This window comes from Triturus cristatus, chromosome 10 (assembly GCF_964204655.1).
Source record: "Triturus cristatus chromosome 10, aTriCri1.1, whole genome shotgun sequence".
Lineage (NCBI taxonomy): Eukaryota > Metazoa > Chordata > Amphibia > Caudata > Salamandridae > Triturus > Triturus cristatus.
The window spans coordinates 910,663,404-910,679,584 of record NC_140593.1 but is presented as its reverse complement, the minus strand read 5'-3'; the positions used below and the strand labels follow the sequence as shown (position 1 = coordinate 910,679,584).

General features: G+C 43.0%; 1 protein-coding gene across 2 annotated transcripts in view; it reads right to left on the bottom strand.

Annotated features, from left to right (window-relative positions):
* Positions 1 to 16,181, bottom strand: part of KIF9 (kinesin family member 9) — a 567,914-nt gene that overhangs the window by 78,709 nt on the left and 473,024 nt on the right. The gene's annotated exons all lie outside the window — the stretch shown is intronic.

Genomic DNA, 16,181 nt, shown 5'->3' with positions numbered 1-16,181 from the left:
GAAAAGTCTGGGCAACTGATGATTATATGGGGTATGTAACCGAAACCCCATGTTTCTCTCCATGTCTCATTGTCTTTTTGCATGTATGGAAAACCAATAAAAATGTGTTAAAAAAAAATCCAAACTCTGTGTCTGTCTTTCACAGGATCAACTCAGGTTCCCTTTGTACTTGGAAATTGCACCATATACCAGCAAATGTCACAAATCTGAAATGTCCAAATGAAGATGACGTGGTAAAGGAACCAAAAACAGATTAGAAGAAAACATTACCAATGACACAGAACATGATGGCCACATTACAAAGTCAACATTTCACAAAACAATACAGATTAACCACGAGATCTGAATACAATAGCCATTGTGCCCCTACTTTGATCTACAAACACCTTTGGCCCGAATATCCCTGAACCTGCCCTTCGCAACAAAGTACCACTATATACTTCTCTCATCACCACATCAATAGTTGGTGTAACTGTGAAAGACATGACATCTAAATATATACTTTCACTCATGAGAAGTTGTCAATGACATCTAGCAGTAAGTCAACTCCTTCATCTTCACCACTATCATCTTCATTTGTCATATCAGGATCCTCATCCGGAGCCTCTTAATGGTCTCCATCCTCTGCGATGTAAGGGATGTTCCGCCGCAGGGCGATGTTGTGGAGCATTCTGCAGGCCATGGGGATTTGGCAACACCTAAGCGAGTGAATAGAGGAGGGCTCAACCAGTTTTGTCCAGACAACAAAATCTGGCCTTAGGAGCCCAAACACCCATTCCACTGGCTACAGTAGTCTTCCATGGGCCTCATTGAAGTGGACATCCCCTGGCGTTGTTGGATTCCTCAGCAGTGCCAACAACCATGGTTGGTTGGGATAAGCTGAGTCTCCTGAATGGAAGACAAAAAAAGGCCCAAAATAATGTAAAACAATTCCAGATTGAGCAACTAGCAATACCCCAAACAATATAATGAAAGATTGTACTGACCAACAACCCAGAACCTCTCAAGCCCAAGTTGAGACATTTGCAGTGGTATGGGGCTGTTCCGTACTACAAAGGAATCATGGTAGGAGCCGTGGAAACGGGCATAGATGCTTGTGATGTACAAATCCAGTAAGCAGACAATTTGCACGTTGATTCCGGTAGACCTGTTCTCTGGTGTGTGATGGCACTAAGGCAATATGGGTGCCATCAATTGCTCCAACCACATGTGATAGGCAGCCCAAACCGTAGAAGTCGCCCTTCACACTGACTAAATCCTGCTGCCTTGGAAACTGAATGGAGCTGTTAATATGTCTCATCATTGAAGATAGCACTTCTTGTAGCACACCACCCAAAGTTGGTTGTGAAACACCACCAGATACTGCCACAGTGTACTGGAAGAATCCCGTGGCCACAAAATGAAGAGCAAACATGATTTTGACAATTGGTGTAATAGATGTGGGATTTCTGTTGTGAGGCTGAAAATCTGGCTCCAGCTAATGACATACATCCAGTACAGTTTGCCTATTTAACCTGAACTTTCTTGATGATATCCCTTTCTTCCATGTCTCCTCACTCTCCCAGGGTTCATATGTCTGTACTGGAAAAACAATTGAACATTATTTTACATAATTCACAGCAATATATTTGGTGAATAACACAAATAACACAAATACCAAGTATTTTAACAAAATGTATATGGATTAGTACAAATTTTGATGCAAGATTGGCTTCTTGTCCTTTAACCATCACAAATGACATTCTTGCCCTTGATATGAATCAGAAAAATAAATGTGTAAATAATCCATTTCAAATGTATTTACACATTTTTTTTAAAGCTTTGTCCTCCCAAAATATTGTCAATGGAGGTATACACAACACCGTGCTAATTGCTTTTCAGCACAGTAACATACTACACATAAGTGTTTATTTAAAAAAAATAAGTGTCCCTAGAAGTGTGATTATATGAAAAAACTAGCCTCCATTTGGAGTGACGGTGACACACTTAAAAGTCATTAACACACTAGTTTGAAGTCCTAAATTGGCGGATGCCTGACCTCGCCGATTGCACATTTGGAATCAGATGGCGGCGGCAGTGGGCAGTAAACTCCACGACGGACTCAGCTGCAGGCTAACATTGGTGAACATAATGGTAGGATGCTAATGGGTGTGTCTGTCTCCACTGAAGATCGCATACATGTATGCGGAGGTTGGAGAAAAAGCTCACTTGCCTCCTAACACTGCTGCTATCAAGAATTCCCCCATTTTGCTGCTGTTTCTCACCTCTGGGAGCTACCAGGCCAGGTACAACAGGCGAGAGGACCCCTGCTTTCATGCCAGAGGAGTTGGAGTTGCTGGCAGAGTAGATCCTTTCCCTGTATGGCCAGCTCTATGGCTCACCAGTGGAGCAGGTACATGTCTGGCATACATAAGTGAATCTGTCTAACTGGCTCTTTTCCATTTACACTGGCTACAATATCCCTTTGAGTTCCAGAGTGAAGTGTAGTGATTTAGGTTATACATAATGTGGTCCTTACATAGGACAACGGTGTTAGGGATTTGTATGCACTCTCCAATGTCAAATGTACCACACCATCAATATGTGTTGTGTGTTTAAAGCCCTAGATTGACATTGGTGTGTATGTAGAGATCTATGCATGTATATATTTGATTCACTTGTGATAAGTTGCCAAAAACATCATGGTAAATGGTAAACACATCATACACTCTTTACACCTGGAGATATGTATGTACTGTGTAAAAAACAATTGAAAATGATGTTTCCTATGTCAATAGTCCCACAAAGCACTAATTCTAGATCAGGGCTCTTCAAAATGTTGTTTGGGAGCTAATAGTAGCTCCCAGACCCCTTCAGAGTGGCACACAGACTTGAGGTCACTTATTGGATGTGCACAAGGTGGCGCTTGTAATGTAAAAGTTGAGGAAAGGCGGTGTTCATGTGACATCATGATCATCAGACTGCAGAAAGCAAGTCCTCTCATTGAGCAGTGCTCATTCAGAATCATGGGCCAGGCTGAGGCTGAGTCACAGGGTCATACAACTGAAGCACTGAGGTGCAGCTCTCAAGAACATTTATACTTTGGAGGTCAAAATTTGAGGTGTGCTTAAAATATCCCCTGAATGTTTTTAAGTGGACAACAGTTGAAAGGGAGAGTTACCTGACTTCTTGAGCTAACACTTCTTTTCTATTGACTCACATTTCAAATAATGTCATGTCCAAGCTTCAGGCCCCTTATTCACAGTGGCCACTATTCACTGTGCCATAATAATTAATGTTTAGCCTTCGGTAGTTCACAATCTTTAGCACCGATCAGAAGTAGGTCACATCACAGATTATGTAGAGGTCCCTGGGCTAGATGATGTCACAGGCCTGGATTTGTGTGTTTAGACCATGACATGGGATGAGGATGGGCAACAGTTCACTATTAAAGTGTGTATAAGGATATTGGTTTAGGTCAGCAAGTGACAATACACAAGTTGTATGGTAATTTATGAGTTACTAATAGCTGTAGACAACTTTTGTGACAGCAATACAGACAAACAAAAAGTCACAATACAATTGTTTGCTCTTTCTTTTCATGTATCCATACAGGTCAATACCCATCAGAAGTGTGACATATGGAAGGTCATCGCCAGGAAGGTGTGGATCCTGGGGGTCTACAAGCAGCGCAGCATCCATTGCCGCAAGAGGTGGGAGGACCTATGATGTTGGACCCATAAGATCGCTGAAGTCCAGCTCGGGAAGTCCTCCCAACGTGTGAGGCGTGTGTGCTGCACCCTAACCTCCTAATGGCCAGCATTCTTGCTGTTCTTGGAGGGCAGTTGACGGTCCAACAACAGCAACAAGGGAGTAAGTTCTTATCAGAGTTACACATGTTGCATGACCCATTTTTTGTTACAGCCAGGACTTTGGCCATCAACATTCAGGTTGACCCATGGCCAATTCTCTGAAAGAGTTCTTGAAGGTGTACGTTTTGGACAAGGTGAATGTGATGTGCTTTGTCTATTGTTTTTTTATTATGATCCCACCTGATTCCTGTCCACAACCAATGGACTGTTCTGAGCTGACATATGGTTGCCTAAACTCCACATATGCATTATGTTGTTTGCTGTCATGAGGAACAGTTGTACGAAATAGGAAAATATCTTTATTGTGTCAGGTGTAATGCTCATTCACTGATGTGGATGATGTAATGGTAGCCTTATTACAGGTGACATAGCATACTAGGCCTTTATGTATGATACAGTGGATGTACCAACCATCACATTGGTAAGTTGGGATTCTACCAACCCAAAATGAGCATGTGATCCAAAATGACTGGTGCCTGCAGAATTGATGCATACACATTGGTAATCAGACCTATCCAAATTGTGTTCAGCATCAGAAATACTGTTTCATACATGTTAAACAGTGACAGACTTGCATGATGTCTTACTGCTTCCCAAATGTGTGTCTAAGGCCGGCTGTTTTTGGCCAAATAATTGAGATAGCCATACAATGTTTGATGAAACACAGACAGGAATGTGTACATAAGGGTGAGAGAGAGTAACAAAGACCCAAAACCATTCCTCAACGGTCCTTTGTCATGTCCAGATGAACAATTAGTGATGGGAGACAATTAGTGATTGGGACACTTGAAGGTATTTTGGAAGGTAGGATGTTCAATCACATATATGTATGAGTATCCCATCAGGAAAACTCAGATCCAGGACAAACACATGACTCATTAGGAAAATGTTGAAATGCATAAAGGTGTACTATGTGCATATTGTCATTCTTAACATTGCAATCTTTGAAGTAAATATCAAACATGACTCACTATATGTAATGATTAGTGTGATGTTCCACAGTGTTTTGACTACAGTGAAAGTCGGCATATTTAGTGAAACCGCTTCACAAAGATACCACAAGGTTCAAATATCTATAGATATTTTTGAGTCAAATGTGAAGATGCTTTTGCTCTGTACTGAAGTGCATTAGAAATGTTTCAAGGGCTATGTATTTACCTATGTTGTAGAAGTCATTTGTCAATCCTCACAAATATTAGTTTCAGACTCTATTCAATAACATGGGTATGTAGATTGATTGTGATACATTGCTAAGATACTTCAGTACAAAATTCATGTATACATTTTGACACTTGAGATATACTGAAGTGACTTGAAGTGAGTGTTACCATCATGAAATGCCCATACAAAGGTAACGTGCTTTCAGTTTATGCCAATATTGATACAACATTGCAGTATATGTTGACAGACATTAATTCATATTTTACTTATTGATAATGATAGATATGCAGATTTTATGGCCTAGTGAACACACAGTACAAAGGTATTGTTGGTGTATATCCTTTTTGGTGACATCAGTTCACTATTCTGTACAACAAAGACTAACCATTCTGAGGCGTGAAACAGTTCCTGAAGAGACATAATAAGGGATAAGAGAAAACATCATACATGATATAGGAGCTATCGTGGGGAAGACATAACTGTGACCAAGTGTCTTCTGAAAATGTTGCCTACATGCATGTGCTTATGCTAATGTAGAACCAAAGTTTGAGAGGATTAAAGCAGGTGATATCTGACAACTGCGTAACTGTTTTGTTGTCAAAGTTCATGACCTGTTCTGTTTACACAGATACAACAATACTATTGCATATGCCATTTCAGCATCATCTGGGGCAAGCGAAGGAGACATTGCCAACGTAGGCGGGGAAACATCTGGCCACAGTGGTTTCAGTACTAACACCAAGAGACACAGTGGCCCGAGGGTGAGGGGAGTGCAATGGAGGCCACCAGTGACCACATCTTCTTCGGAGGCCTCCTCCAGCTAACACTGCCTAGTGGTGCCAGAACCTTCTGTTCCAGTTCCACCTGTATCTTTGTATCCCACACAGAGTACCATCTAGGCCCTCCCTCACCACCCCCCTCCCCCCAGTTGGCCTACCCAGGCATGCTAAAAGGCTTGGGATCTCCTTAGCTCTAGGCACCTCAACCCTTGCCCTTGTCCCCCTGGCTGTGTTGAGTGAGAAGGCCATTGACCTCCTCAGGAATATCTCTGTAGGCCAGACTGAACTACTGAATGCAATCCCGGGCTTGGCAGCCAAATGGGACAAATAGTAGCCTACCTGGAAGGCGTTCACAGTGCTATGCCTAACCTACAAAGGTCTTTTCAAGGGCTAGCCTCCTCACTGAGTGCAGCCTCCCAACCATCCCAACCTTGTCCCCCACCTCCTACCCCATCCCCATCTAAATTCCCTATTACCAGACCTGTCCCAAGCATACTCACACATTTGCACACACCCACTCACACAGACACAAGCAACACACCCAACACAAAAACAAACAAAAATAAAAAGAGGCATGCATCCAAGCACACAGATACCACCCCAGCACAACCACAGACACTGCACCCACCACGACAGACACCCCACCCTCAGCACTACCACATACACTACAGCCACCACCACAGATACATGCACCACCCCCAGCATAACCACATACACTGCTCTCACCACCACAGACATCCACCACCACCACCACCCCCACATACATTGCACCCACCACCATAACCACATTCACTATGACCACACCCAGCACTTCGACATCACACACTCCCAAAAAACAGAAACGTTGACACTCACCCATACTACAAACACCAAGAAATCAAGACACACCCAAACATTCACAACATACACCAGACTAAGAGACACCTTCAAGATCAACAGACACATGCACTACAGACATAGTCACTTCCTCTACCTCCCAACTTCAACTCCACCAGACCATCCTACCCATTTTCCCGTGAAAGTCTTCTACTTGCCCGTGCTTTGAGCCCTGTAACACCCACACCCACCCCTCCCAAACCCACACCTACCCCTTCCACCCCCAACCCATCCCTTACACATCCCAAATCACCCCTCAAAAGACCATATTCACCCCTGCTACCCCCCAAAACACCCCTAAAAAGGGAAAAGTCCTCCGTACCAAAAGCAAAACTACCACTGCCAGCCCCCCCCATAACCCATGAGCACTCCTCCCAAACCCAAACATCCCTCCCCCAAGTAACATCTTTGAGGTACCTGCTCTACCCACTAGGGGTATCTACCCACTAGATATCCCTTTCCGGAGCGGGTCCTCTGGCAGTGCAATTGGAGGCAAGTTGAGGCACACCTGTGCACAGGATGTCATTTGAAATGGCATTTGCTTTGTTTCACACTGGTTTCCTAACTTTACTACTACTAAATGCCTTTTGTGAATACCGAAAGTCGTAAAGTCAGGATTTTGTCTCAGTTTAGTAGTAGTAAAGTTAGGACTCCTAACTTTACTACTACTAAATGCATTCTGTGAATACCAAAAGTAGTAAGTTTAGGATTTTATCTCAGATTAGTTCTGTGAATCGGCCCCAAAGACTCTGACTTTGAATTGTAACATTTTATACATTTTCCTGGTTTATGTAGTTATTGTTGTCTTGATTTGGTTTACTGACTGCTCTGTCCTTAGTTGTTTGTAGATTTGTTATTTCTGGAGAGCTTCTATGAATTTGTTAAGTATTGGTTTGGATTTTCGTATTGAGGTGTGGAAGGCATAGTAACATCCTTAGACTATGTTGTTGGTTTTGGCTTGTTGAATCATGGTTGTGTTGTAAGCATTTCATCATAGCATTTGGAATCTGGGATGGCAAATTTGTCAAGAGATGTGTACTCTGCCAATCCAAGTGTCTTCAAAGTAGTCTATTAGTGGACTTCGTTTTTTTTCTAATTTCTTTGGTAAAATGGTTAAATTGTAAAAGTGGTTAGCTACATCTGTTACAGGTACGTATGCAAGGGCTACTAACATTTTAATTTCAAAAGTAAACTGGTTGTTTGTTGCATAGTCATGCATACACTTAGCGTAGATTTATGTAGATATTTCCAAATGCTTTGGTTGACGGGGTAATAGCCTTGTATGGTTGTGTGTGGATATAATTTAATGGCCTGATTATGAATTTGGCAGTGCGGCACCGGGTGCGCCTGCCTCTGCACAGCCAAACCTGTGGTCATGTTGCCCGCCAGATTTTTATGTTCTGCGGTCCCGCCAAGCAAATTGCTGCCTCTACACTGCTGCACCACCACCAGGATACGGAGGTTCCATGGCAGCTGTGGCAGGGCAATGGCATTCTGACTGCCCTAATTGTAATAGCGTAGTCAGAACGCTGCCACCGCTGCGACCTCATGAGTCTTGCGGCCCGTCGACCTCCAGACTCATAATCGGGCTCCAAGTATTGTTTGTTTCATTGCTTGTTCGAAGTCATATTATACAATTTTGTGTGTAGAGTAGTTGTTTGTTTTTACTTTGATGTGGGTTAAAAGTTTATAGTAAGTTGCACTTTGTATTTCAGGCAGGAGTGCATAAATGAGAGGTATGTGATTTTTATGATATTCATCATGTATGATGTATATCTGTGTGAATGGTGAAGGGCACATTTTAAATGTTCAATACATTATCCACGTTTTACATTGGCTATGCCTAACCTACAAAGGTGTTTACAAAGGTCTTTTCAAGGTCTAGCCTCCTCACTGAGTGCAGCCTCCCAACCATCCCAACCTTGTCCCCCACCTCCTACCCCATCCCCATCTAAATTCCCTATTACCAGACCTGTCCCAAGCATACTCACACCTTTGCACACACCCACTCACACAGACACAAGCAACACACCCGAACACAAAAACAAACAAAAATAAAAAGAGGCATGCATCCAAGCACACAGATACCACCCCAGCACAACCACAGACACTGCACCCACCACGACAGACACCCCCACCCTCAGCACTACCACATACACTACAGCCACCACCACAGATACATGCACCATCCCCAGCATAACCTCATACACTGCTCTCACCACCACAGACATCCACCACCATCACACCCACATACAACGAACCACCACCATAACCACATTCACTATGACCACACCCAGCACTTCGACATCACAAACTCCCAAAAAACAGAAACGTCCACACTCACCCATACTACAAACACCAAGCAATCAAGACACACCCAAACATTCACAACATACACCAGACTAAGAGACACCTTCAACATCAACAGACACATGCACTACAGACATAGTCACTCCCTCTACCTCCCAACTTCAACTCTGCCAGACCATCCTACCCATTTTCCCATGAAATTCTTCTACTTGCCCGTGCTTTGAGCCCTGCAACACCCACACCCACCCCTCCCAAACCCACACCTACCCCTTCCACCCCCAACCCATCCCTTACACATCCCAAATCACCCCTCAAAAGACCATACTCACCCCTGCTACCCCCCAAAACACCCCTAAAAAGGGAAAAGTCCTCCATACCAAAAGCAAAACTACAACTGCCAGCCCCCCATAACCCATGAGTACTCCTCCCAAACCCAAACATCCCTCTCCCAAGTAACATCTTTGAGGTACCTGCTCTACCCACTAGGGGTATCTACCCACTAGATATCCCTTTCCGGAGAGGTTCCTCTGGCAGTGCAATTGGAGGCAAGTTGAGGCACACCTGTGCACAGGATGTCATTTGGAATGGCATTTGCTTTGTTTCACACTAGTTTCCTAACTTTATTACTACTAAATGCCTTTTGTGAATACCGAAAAGCCATAAAGTTAGGATTTTGTCTCAGTTTAGTAGTAGTAAAGTTTGGAGTCCTAACTTTACTACTACTAAATGCCTTCTGTGAATACCAAAAGTAGTAAGTTTAGGATTTTATCTCAGATTAGTTCTGTGAATCGGCCCCAAAGACTCTGACTTTGAATTGTAACATTTTATACATTTTCCTGGTTTATTTAGTTATTGTTGTCTTGATTTGGTTTACTGACTGCTCTGTCCTTAGTTGTTTGTAGATTTGTTATTTCTGGAGAGCTTCTATGAATTTGTTAAGTATTGGTTTGGATTTTCGTATTGAGGTGTGGAAGGCATAGTAACATCCTTACACTATGTTGTTGGTTTTAGCTTGTTGAATCATGGTTGTGTTGTAAGCATTTCATCATAGCATTTGGAATCTGAGATGGCATATTTGTCAAGAGATGTGTACTCTGCCAATCCAAGTGTCTTCAAAGTAGTCTATTAGTGGACTTCGGTTTTTTTCTAATTTCTTTGGTAAAATGGTTAAATTGTAAAAGTGGTTAGCTACATCTGTTACAGGTACGTATGCCAGGGCTACTAACATTTTAATTTCAAAAGTAAACTGGTTGTTTGTTGCATAGTCATGCATACACTTAGCGTAGATTGATGTAGATATTTCCAAATGCTTTGGTTGACGGGGTAATAGCCTTGTATGGTTGTGTGTGGATATAATTTAATGGCCTGATTATGAATTTGGCAGTGCGGCACCGGGTGCGCCTGCCGCTGCACAGCCAAACCTGTGGTCATGTTGCCCGCCAGATTTTTATGTTCTGCGGTCCCGCCAAGCATATTGCTGCCTCTACACTGCTGCACCACCACCAGGATACGGAGGTTCCATGGCGGCTGTGGCAGGGCAATGGCATTCTGACTGCCCTAATTGTAATAGCGTAGTCAGAACGCTGCCACCGCTGCGACCTCATGAGTCTTGCGGCACGTCGACCTCCAGACTCATAATCGGGCTCCAAGTATTGTTTGTTTCATTGCTTGTTCGAAGTCATATTATATGATTTTGTGTGTAGAGTAGTTGTTTGTTTTTACTTTGATGTGGTTTAAAAGTTTATAGTAAGTTGCACTTTGTTTTTCAGGCAGGAGTGCATAAATGAGAGGTATGTGATTTTTATGATATTCATCATGTATGATGTATATCTGTGTGAATGGTGAAGGGCACATTTTAAATGTTCAATACATTATCCACGTTTCACATTGGCTTTGTTTTAGAAAATTGTTTTTAGTTGCAAACATGATTATTGTCATTATAACTGTCGTATAGGAGGAAGGGTTCATAGTTATGTGTAGTAATTAGGTGCTGTGGAATCTGATATATCTTGGTATCGCCTAAGGGAAGCAGGGGTTTGATTTGTGGCTTTTTTAGTTTTTATTATCAGTTGTTTTAAAGTAAGTATTGCTAGTAGTTGACCTGTAATATGCTCAGGTACTTTAAGGAGTGTGATTTAAAACTTTAGTAGGGGCATTTAGGGAACTATTGCTTAACTCTTTTAAATCTTGAAGTACGTGCCTTATTAGAATCTTTGTTACACTGGGAGGGTCTTTGTAATCGCTGAAATAAATTACAATATTGTTTTTCATTGTAGCCCTCCGCTTAGTATTTAGTACATTTCCATTTCACATTTTCTGTGCTTGTGCCTACCTGGCTGTATATGCAATTATTTGCCTTTCCATGATGTGGTATGAGGCTCTTTCTGTCCTTGTGCCAGAAAGTAACATAATTTTAAATGAATTCTTTAGGCTAAAACATTTATTTTGTTTGTTAATATAATTTAAACATACTTTCAAATGTTTGACATTTTATACTGACACATGTGCTGTTGCTTCAAGCACTTAATTTTCTTCTGTTCCTCTTTAACGTCGTCAAGATTTGGTTCAGATGAGCTTTCCTTTTTTGTTTGTAAGAAAAATGTTGTTTTAATTACATGTTGAAAATACACATTTGATTAGTTTTGTGAGGTGGTGGTTTTTTAGTTTTAAGTTTAACATATAGAGGTTATTTAATTTGTATAACTGTTTTTATTTTACATACTCTGAAAGTGCCTTTGTCCAAGTTAACAAGTCTGGAGTTGGATTTTTTGGTGTACCATGCTTTTTTTTTTTTTTGCTGAAGTGTTTCTTTACATTCCAAAGTTTAATATATGTAATAAAAAAGAGAGAGTAATTTATTTATATATTTGCGTTTTTAATCTATGTGAGTTACAATGTAGTTAATTTAATTGTTAAACTTACTTGTGAAGCCGCCTTGTTATTTTGGTGACGTTTTCCTCTGACTTTTCTCTATGCAATCCTGAAGAGTGTCGTTTTTTTGCAGTTATATTTTCCTGTGGAAAATAGTGAGGTTCTGCCCTCTTTTATAGAGTGTTCACTTAATTATTTTTATATTTGTATTGGTTAGTTTGTTTTATAATAAATGTTATTGGCTACTTTATGTGTACTTGGAATTTCTTTTAGTTAGTAGATGCTAGTTAGCATTACTGTTTTAATTTTAAATATGTGCATTTGTTGGATTGTTGTATTATTAATTTATTTTAAATGTTACATTTATTTTATTTAGTTCAATGTGTGTTGTAATATTTATTTTCTGGTAATAATATTGGATTTAAAAAATGTGTTTATTTTTAATACTAAGGGCCTGATTATGAGTTTGGCAGTCCGACCTAAACACTGGAGCTGCGTTCTCTAGAAGACCGCAGCACTAGCGGCCGTCCGACCGTCGTATTATAAGTTTACCACAGTGCCCTCGGTGTGGCTGCAGAGATCTTGTGGCGGTGATGATTGCTTTTCCATATGTATTGATGCCTGGTTGAACATTTCGACTGCATATGTGTCTGATGCACACATATGCATGATACATGTGGAAAAATACCACCTACCCATTGCCGGGGTCTGGCCCATATATGGGCAGTCCAGGCAATGGGTGTATAGTACAAAAAGGACTCACTTGTATATCGCTGCATACAGGGTTGTAATCCTCGGGGTGAAGATGCTGCTGTGAAGGGGGGACCTGAAGAAAGGGATCTGTGTCAAACCCTGACCAAAAGAACAGGAAAGGGGTGACTACTAACCCCAAATCCTTCGTTTCCACCAACTTGAAGCTTGCGGTACCGCTGCCGCCATCAGCTCATCGAGAAGCCAACTCGTAGTACGGACGGCAATGAAACTCCCTTGTACCGCCCTATGGCAGCTGCTTTTCCCCGACCGCGACGGTCTGCGGTGAGCTAGCAGTGTTGGCGGTTCAGTCGCAGTCTTTCCAAACGCCACCCGCTCATCTCGTAATACGGAGGTCAGACGTGACCGTGGGTACGGTGGTTCACAGACAGAAAAACTCGCAATAAGGCCCTGAGTGTATTGTGAATACATATGGTAATATATGTGAATAATTTGAATGTATTAATGTTTTGTGTAGTTTGCTTATTTACTATTTTTTATAGTTAATTTTATTAAAGTAATTTATCAGTTAAACTATGATTTTTTTCCTTATTTTTTGCAATATAATTGAAGTTGATATTGTGTGTAGTGATATTTTTTTATATTGTCCATATATTTAAATAATAGATGAGATTTTGTGGTTCGATATTTGCATGCTCAATATTGTTAAATTTAGATATTTGGGACTGCAATATTTTTGTCATTGATATTTGAGTTTTTTTTTGTTAAGAATAGGATGGTGATGAAGGCGTACAATCCAAATTACGCACTAATGACTTCTGGCACACCCTACACTCCTAGTACCCTGTTAAGAGATATCAGTATCTGGATGACTTATATTTGTATTCTGAAAATATATCACGTTGCTGTGTTGCAACACACAAATGCTGATATTGGTTGTTATGTCCTGTGTCCTCATAGATAAACTCCCAATTTTCTTTTTTAAAAAGAATAGGATGGCGATATTTTTATAATTAATATCATTTTGATGATATTTTGGTGAGTCTATATTGTTGTCCACATTATTCTGTCATGGAACCAAACTGCTACTGTGTGCAGGCTATCTATAATAGTAGAAGTGTGTGGAGCCCAAAAGGTTGCCGCCTCCTGATATTTGGGAGCTCCTGCCCCACCTCTCCGCCTTTCTATCTGATTTAGGAGGTATCAATGTCAAGAATTCCTGTCATGCGAGGGGAGGAAAACGGTAACCAGCGAAAACGGACTACATCTCCCAGGATGCTTAGCGGTTGAGAGGTTATGTAAACAGGAGAGCTGTTACATAACTCAAGGAAAACACGCCCTTATGTAAAACAGGAGAGCTGTTACATAACTCAAGGAAAACACGCCCTTATGTAAACAGGAGAGCTGTTACATAACTCAAGGAAAACACGCCCTTATGTAAACAGGAGAGCTGTTACATAACACAAGGAAAACACGCCCTTATGTAAACAGGAGAGCTGTTACATAACTCAAGGAAAACAACGCCCTATAAAGGGAGGAACCGGGAGGTACAACGCTGTCGGATATTGTGTTTACACCGACGTACCTGCTTAGTGAAGAGCAGTGTTCAGGAGTGGTGCTCCAGTAAGGCAAGAACGGAGGTAGGTCGAGTCGTTACTCCCTGGGCCGTGTCTTGCCCCATCGTCACCTGTGAAGGACCCGGAAGCTCTACTGGATAACCATTGAGCTTCGCTTTTTGACTCGGCTGAGTCAAAGCGCAGTGGCGCTTTTGCTGGTTGGAGTCGTAACTCCCAGCCCGACCAGAGATACAGGGACTGCCAGCTGTAACGCACACCAGGAGGTGTTTGCCGCGTTACAGACTCGGAAGTCCACAGGATCGATCGAGCGGCTGCTCTCGGTTCAGTCTTCTTTGCTTGTGATTGGGGTATCGGTGACGCATCACCAGGAGGTGACTCCGCGTCCCGGTGCAGTCTGAGGAAGAGGTTGAGCGGCTGCTCCCTTCAGGTAGAGACCCCGGCTGGGTGTTTCCCTGACTCCTCGATTCTCCCCAACACTCTTCGTGCCCCTCACAGCCTACCGATTGGCATTGTCGGCCATTTCATTTCTGCCCTCTGTTGGCATACGCCGGGATCGGCGTATATGCAGAGGACGGTTAGGACCATCCGTGCTGTGGGCTGGTAACGTACTTAGCCTGGAGGATTCCAGTGACTATAACCTTTGTTTATTCCTTGTATTATTTTTGCCTTCATTAAAATAACTAAACCTTCACAAGTGGTTGCGTTCTCATTATCGTGTCTGTTAAACGATCCTGAGACGTTCAGGGCGTTACAAAATATCCGACCTTAATAACACTAACTGTCTCCCGGTCGATAACAGACATGGCAACACTTGATGATGTGCTGGCTGCTTTAGCGACCGTGCAAATTGAATTGGCTGCCTCCAGGCAAGAAACAGCCGATGTAAAAGCCAGACTGGATGCTATCCAATTGGACCCGCTCACGCCCAGCACCTCCCTCACGAACCAGACCCCTGCGGTAGTAGTGGAAATGCCGGTAGCCGTCCCCTTGGCAACACCAGAGAGGTACAGTGGGGATCCTAACACAGTGCAGGTATTCCTCACACAAGTGGCGCTACATTTATCATGCAAACCAAGGGCGTTCCCCACGAGTCAGGCTCGTGTGGCTTTCCTTATATCCTATTTGGCTGGAAACGCGGCACAATGGGCCGTACCTCTGGTGAGCAGGGACGACCCCATCTTATGTGATTGGGGTGCTTTTCGCGAGGAATTCCTGAAGGTCTTCGACAGAAGGGCTGACTCGTACACGGCGGACCGTGAAATGCTTGAGTTGAGACAGGGATCCAACGACCTGGTGCAGTATCTCAACGCGTTCCGAAGGCTGGTTGCGGAAACCAAGTGGCCTGTTGCTAAACAGACGGCGCTCTTCCATCACGGGCTGTGCGATGAGCTCAAGGACGCCGTGGCTCATATTGACCCACAACCCAAGACATGTGAGGGCCTTATCAACCTGGTATTACGGCTGGAACATAGGCTAAGTGAAAGAAAGGGGGATCATGGGAGAAAAGGAAAATCCCTTCCATCCTATGTGACAGTGGGAAGTCCTGAAACTTCCACCGCATCCAAGGGAGAACCCATGGACATCGGCGCAATACGAGCGAGCCTCACAGCCACGGAGAAAGAGTCACGCCGTAAACAAGGATTGTGCCTATATTGTGGCAAAAAAGGCCACTACGTACGTGAATGCCCTGCCAAACCGAAGACGTCACGTTATCGGGCCAACCGGTCGGTAACAGCCGTGGTGGACGTACCGGCGGAAAACTAGAGGACTCCCAGACCAAAGAAGGGGCATCTCGGAGTCACTCATCCATCCCTTCACTTTCCAACTCGGTCACTAAGGGACAACGACACCTGTTTCTCACGGTGCACGTGGGAGTGCATGACCAGTGGATACCCGTTGTGGCCATGGTGGATTCAGGGGCCACTGGCATGTTTATGGACCACAACGAGGCATGCAGGCTAGGGCTAGTGCTTCTTCCCAAAGCTGTACCCGAAGACGTCTATGCTGTAGACGGAAGGCGATTGGTGACGGGGCCCATCGGGCAG